Consider the following 6,484-nt stretch of genomic DNA (forward strand, 5'->3'; position numbering starts at 1 on the left):
TTTCACTGTCCTTTAAACTGTGAAAAGTCTACAAGCATGTAGATAAAAAAGTAGGGTTTCTCTAATAAGCAGATGCTAGCAGATCATTATTTTGTTAAACTGATGCTGAATGTTAGCTGATACTTACTCAAAGCTGGATCCAGGTGGTCAGTCATGTTGGTCTGAAGCATTAGAACAAATTTAGAGCCAGTGGCACCTTTAATACCTGAAATAAAACTATGTTGGTCTTAAAGGTGCCACTGGACTCTAAATTTACTCAAAGCTGTTAATTCATTGGTGATTGTCCCCTGGTAACCCACCTTCCTTCTTATGACCAGAGAACAGTGGATCCTTTTTAGAAAGACTATGAATTATGGTATCTCTTGGTTCCAACAGCAAAAATTACCAGGAGGCAGAGCAAGGGATGTTCTTAGTGATTCTAGGTCTCTGGGCAAAAGTCTACGATGGAGCCCCAGAATCACTGGGTGAGGGTGGGTGGGGAGTAATCAGGGCAGCTGATTGCTACAGAATAGGGAGAAACTGCCTTGGGGACAATGGATCACAGTGGCCCTTTGCCTTTATAGTCCATTTTGCAACCCCACCTTGGTCTCAGTTTGAGCCAGTTTGGTGTAGTGGTTAAGAGCAGCTGGACTCTAATCTGAAGACCTGGGTTTGATTCCCTATTCTTCCACGTAAAGCCATTGGTGACCTTGGGTCAGTCACAACTCTCTCAGAGCTCTCTCAGCCCCACCTACCTCACAGTGTATCTGTTGTGGTGAGAGGAAGGGAAGGTGATCGTAAGTTGCTCTGAGATTCCTTTGGGTAGTGAAGGGTGGGGTATAAAACCAACTCTTCTTCAGGAAGTGACTTGCAACTCAATCTTATACAGACCCACATATCTTTATACATCAGTTGTGCATTATGGAAATAGAAAGGGATTTCTGAAATTTTGCTGAACAGTGGAAATCAAGCATTCATTACTCCCAGGCATGTGTGCAAAGGATCACGCTGTAAAGGCTGCAGTCCTATGCATACTTATATTGAAGAAAGACCCATTGAATAAAATGGGAATGATTTCTCAGTAAACATTCATACTATTACACTGTATGGGACCAAATCCTATGTACGCATAAATGAGTATAAGCCTCATTCAATACAATGGGACTTGCTTCTGTGTAGATATGCCTAGGATTGTTCTAAAACTACCATTACGGGGAAGGACGCACAGGCTGCAAAACAAACCTGGTGGAAGAGGAAGAAAGAGAGGCCCTGAGTTCTGTGGAAAATAGGAAAGGGCAGGAAGAACATACAACTTTTACAAAATAACAACCCTGTTCTGAAAAAAAATCCCCCCCCCCCCAAAATATGCCATGAATAGTCTGGAGCAAGTTGAGCTAGCACACAATAGAGAGTGCCACGGGGGGCTGGGGAAATAGCCAATCTTCTCTTCTGCCCCTGCCACATTGGGGGGGGGGGAAGTACGGCCAAAGTGCAGCTTTTTAAAGCCGAACCTAAAGAAACACGTGGCGGCAGGATCGCATAGATCCCCTGAGCCACCGCGCAGTTCTACCCCGGCATGATCAGATGCCAGGGGGGAAGCAACTGAAGGGAGAGCGCAGCTGCCGAACTGCGCATGTGTGCACGTGCGCAGTTCGGCTGGGAGCCTGGATTGCTCTGGACGATGGGCGTGGCGGCGATCCCATGGCCACGCTTGCTGCGGTGCTTCAGGTAAGTCCTCCTCTGTAGGAGGTTCTTTTTTGCAGCAGCTTTTCCGGGTTTAGGGACGAATTGGGGACGGGTGCGTGCCGCTTTCCAGATGTTGCGGTGAGATCGCACCTGTTTGCTGTGCCCCCGATCCGTCCCTCTCCTGGGCCAAAATCATCCGTGTGACCGGGGCCTTCCATTACCAGCTGCTGCAAACACATCAATAGCTTGTCAAAGGCTTTCACGGCTGGAGTTCATTAGTAGTTGTAGATTTTCCGGGCTGTATGGCCATGGTCTTGGCATTGTAGGACCTGATGTTTCGCCACCAGCTGTGACTGGCATCCTCAGAGGTATAACACAGAAAGATGGAGTACTCTCTGTGTCAATCTGAGGATGCCAGTCACAGCTGCTGGCAAAACGTCAGGTAGCACCATGCGAAGATCATGGCCATACAGCATGGAAAATCTGCAACAACTACATCAATAGCTGTTTGAGATTTATGCAGCAACAGTAAAATGCAATTTTTTTGGGGGGGGGGTTTGCTTAGACTGATGATTTCTCAGCCAGTAGGTACTATAATGAATGTTGGGTTAACTGGTATAGTTAGTCCAGTACCCACTAGTTACCAGAGTGCTTTAAATAAAGCTACACATGCAGGAGCATCTTTATACCAGATCACCCAGCTTACAAAGCTACACAGAGCCACTTTTCTAATTTAAGACTAATACTAGTCATTTTATTCTAGAACTATAATTCAGATCAGAAAGTTTAGCGATAGGATAGTATTCTAATCTAAGTTACTAAAAATGGACACAGATGGTGAGAGGCCATCTGTCTCATGGTACCAAGATGATTTGTTATCTCATTCTTATGGATGAGTTTTAGCTGCAGCAACATACATAAGGATTTGCATTGTTGCAGCTGAAATGCATTCCTATTCCAAAGATTTCACTAAGAATTCTCCATCCCTTTGCTTACCATTCAACATAGGCTTACCAAGGTCCGGCGGGGGAATCGTATTTCTTGGCAGGAGCCTTGCCGCGGGGATGGCTCCACGCGCTGCACCCGCCATCGCCAGGATGTGATGCTCTGCGTTGCTCTGACAACTGGGCTGTTTGGAGTCTCGTTGCCAAAGCGACGCGGAGCGTCACATCCTGGCGACGGCGGGTGCAGCGCGTGGAGCCGTCCCCACGGCAAGGCTCCTGCCAAGAAATACGATTCCCCGCCGGATCTTGGTAAGCCTAATTCAACATGACAGACATAGTTTTGAGCTATGCACCATAGCACTCAGGGACCAAAATGATCTATAGGAGAGACCCTAGAATTGTATTTACATTCAACCTACACATGCTATTGAGGTGTTTGCAATAACAGAGAGGTAAATGTTAATATAACCAATTAACTATCTAGTCTGGCCCAGTGTTTTATTCTTTGAAACTATACCTCATAAAGCCAGCACAGTTAATCTCTAAAAGAATATGGAATAAAAACCAGTAGGGCTGTTATACATAAACCGGATGATAAGTCCTTGTTCCTCATTACTTCCTACTCAAGACATTTGTTCAAGATAATCAGCATTAAGTTATAGAGAAACTACAAGCAATTATGTAGGCAGAGATGAAAAATGAAACATTAATTAAAGAGAAAAAATACTGCCAAAGCCATAACTCACTTTATTGGCTTAATTAGAAGTAGGAACATAATATGTTTTGCAAGGAAGGTGCCTTGGTACTGCAGAGAAACTTTGAGTTTGATCAGACATCTAGACAAAGACAGTGTTTTGGCTATTGGCAGGGTCACAGTTGAAGCTACAGTTTCATTTTCAACTCCTTAGTACTGGAAGTACACAGCAGCTGCCTACAGTGAGTGGTAGAAGTGTTTGGTTGGGATAAGAAAGCCCACATTCAAATCCCTACTCAGTCCTGGAACTCGGTGACTAGTCTGACCTGTATCACTGGGTTGTTGTTAGAATACAATGATCTCCAGTGGAAGAGCCACTTAAATTGTAAGAATGTACCTTAGGCTGGACAAAAGCATCAGACTTTGCTGGCCAGAGTGGTAGGATACCAGCCAATTCAGTAAGTACATTAAACTTATCTCTATGTTGGATCCAATGGAAAAAACTTGTAGAAGGAACAGACAGAGCAGAGTTTTCCCCCAACTCCCCTTCTTCAGGCAGTCTGCTGTTTGTCTTCAAAAATCTATCTTTCATTTGGGAGAACCTTTTAACACAATAGGTACTTACAAACTTCAGTAGCATCAGTATATAATAGCATGGAAAGGTGATGAGGGTTTGCACCAGGCACTCCCCACCCAGACAAAGACATGAGACACCAGCTTGGGTTTAGCTCATTTATTTAATCAAGCTGATCTACATCATATCATTAAGTATGCTAACATATTTAAATGAGCAGACTGCACTGGATAGTCTGACTGTGGCTGACTTTGTTGGGCAGACCTACCCTGACTCCAAATTCAGCTAGCATTTTCTGCTGGCGTTTATCATTGCCAGCATATAATGTGCTGAGAAGCACCCAGCCTCTTCTCTTGATGTGCTGCATTGCCGCCACCAGGTTCAGAAACAGCTCAGCAACAAAGGCACTCCTTCCAAGCCATACCCTGCTACACAGCCAGTGACATGCTGTTCTGAACACACCCTCCATCATTCTTGATGCTTATCAATCATCCCTACCTATTCTGAACAACCAGCCATAACCCCACCAAACTAATTATGGCTTAAACAGTCAAAAACCAGGTCTATTTAGCCCAAATCCCTCCCAACACATCACAAAGCAGATGAAAAGGGTTCCCCTTATGGCAAATCCAGGGAAGAACCCCCAAATTCCTGCTCAGTTCCATTGGCAACCAGTTTATCCCATAAAGCTCAGAAGGAAGGGAGGGAGGGAGGGAGGGAGAGTCAGTGCCAGGCAGCAAAAGCCTGGCTGGGAGAGATGCAGCCAGAATATCTGCTTATGAACTGTGCCTCCCTATTGGCTGAATCCACAGAGAGCAACCCAATGAGCTTTGTGCTCCATTTGAAACTACTGTGCTGAGGCAAACTGGTCCCTGGCTTTAATGCCAGGAATTCCACTTCTCACAAATGGAAAAATTAACTTGCTGGTACAAACTAAAACACAAGCTACTGTTTGCCCACTGTTTCACCTAAACCCACTCTAGAAGCCTGAGATATTTTCAGTACTTTAAAGCTTCCCAGGTCTCTCCCCCACCCCCATTTTCTGGCACTGTAGACTTTGGAGCTTGTTATGATATGTCATAACACAACCCCACTGTAACAAATATGGCTTGCTGTTTTAACTAATATTGTTTATACAGTTATTTTAAACTGTCTGGATATTTTCTACTGATGTTACCTGCCCTGAGCCTGCTTGCAAGAAGGGTGGGATATAAATTGAACAAAATAAATAAATAAATATGTTTATGGATACGTGTATTAGAGTTCTCTTACTCTTTCTTGCTCTATTGTATGATAAATCCATAAGAATTCTGAGGGGGCAATGAGTCTAACAGGATGAGTCATTTTTTTTCCAAACTTCGCAACACTTCAGGACAATGTAATTAAAAGTTAAATTTCATCTACTTTATTGTGCTTCCAGTAGGTTTATGTGTGAGTACACCTTTAAACATATTAAACTATGTCTCATAACATATGTCTCATAATATAAATATGTCTCATAACATAAAACTAGTGGTCACATCCAGAAGTATCATATTAACAGGAGAATTTCAGTGCATACAAAGCCCCCATGGTTGCAAGAATTGCCTTGTTCATTTCAATGGAAGGACCTGATCCTCACCCACAAAGGAAAGCTTGCTAGGGTCCCTGCCACATGGCAGGAAAAACGACGGCAGAAGTGCAGCTAATCTGAGCCGCACCAAACTAGAGACGCCGCAGCGAGATCCCACAGATCCCCTGAGCCGAGGCGCCGTTGCTCCCCGGCATGATCAGATGCCGTGGAGAAAGCAATGGTGGGAGGGGGAGGCTGGCGAACTGCGCATGCTCACACATCTGTAGTTCGGCCAGGAGTCAGGGATGCACCGGCGAAAGGATGTGCCGGCGATCCCACGGCCGCACTTGCCGCGGCCTTTCCGGATGAACCACCCAGGTAGGTGGTTCTTTTTTGGTGCGGGGTTTTGGGTGGGAGGGACGGATCAGTGACAGGCAGGCAACGCTTCCCAGATGTTGCCGTGGGATCGCACCCATTTGCCGCACATCTGATCCATCCCTCTCCCGGCCCAAATCCTCGCGTGTGACCAGGGCCTAAGACTGTCTTTCTGTTGACTGTGTCTCTAGTAGAGCACACTAACACACATATCACACATCAAATGCTGAATGAGTGTAGGTGTTTACTGAGCAACTAACAAGTTTAACATACTTAAAAGAAGATGGATTTAAAACTAAGGAAAAGTCTTCTCAGAACATCACAGGAATTAAATGTTTGTGGTTTGCATTCTAGTGTTGCCCCCCCTTTTGAAGACATTGAGTATAATTTTTCCAACATTCAGCCTGTTTATTGAAATAGTTTATATTACAAATGCCATTAGTACCATACTTTATGCTAATGAGACTCAATTTTAATAATTAAAAACAAAATGCATGAGTAGATTGACAGCACTGAAGGAGAGCCATTTCTATGAAATTTTAATAAAAGTACTATGTGACGCTGGTATCTCTCTCCTACATGACAAAGAAGCACATAATTTACATTTTTAACTGATTAAAATCAACACAGTGATCTAAATATTTATGATTGCTTCAGGAATGTTCCTGCCACTACTCACC

Source organism: Gekko japonicus, unplaced genomic scaffold (assembly GCF_001447785.1).
Source record: "Gekko japonicus isolate JY-2015 unplaced genomic scaffold, Gekko_japonicus_V1.1 scaffold493, whole genome shotgun sequence".
Classification (NCBI taxonomy): Eukaryota; Metazoa; Chordata; class Lepidosauria; order Squamata; family Gekkonidae; genus Gekko; species Gekko japonicus.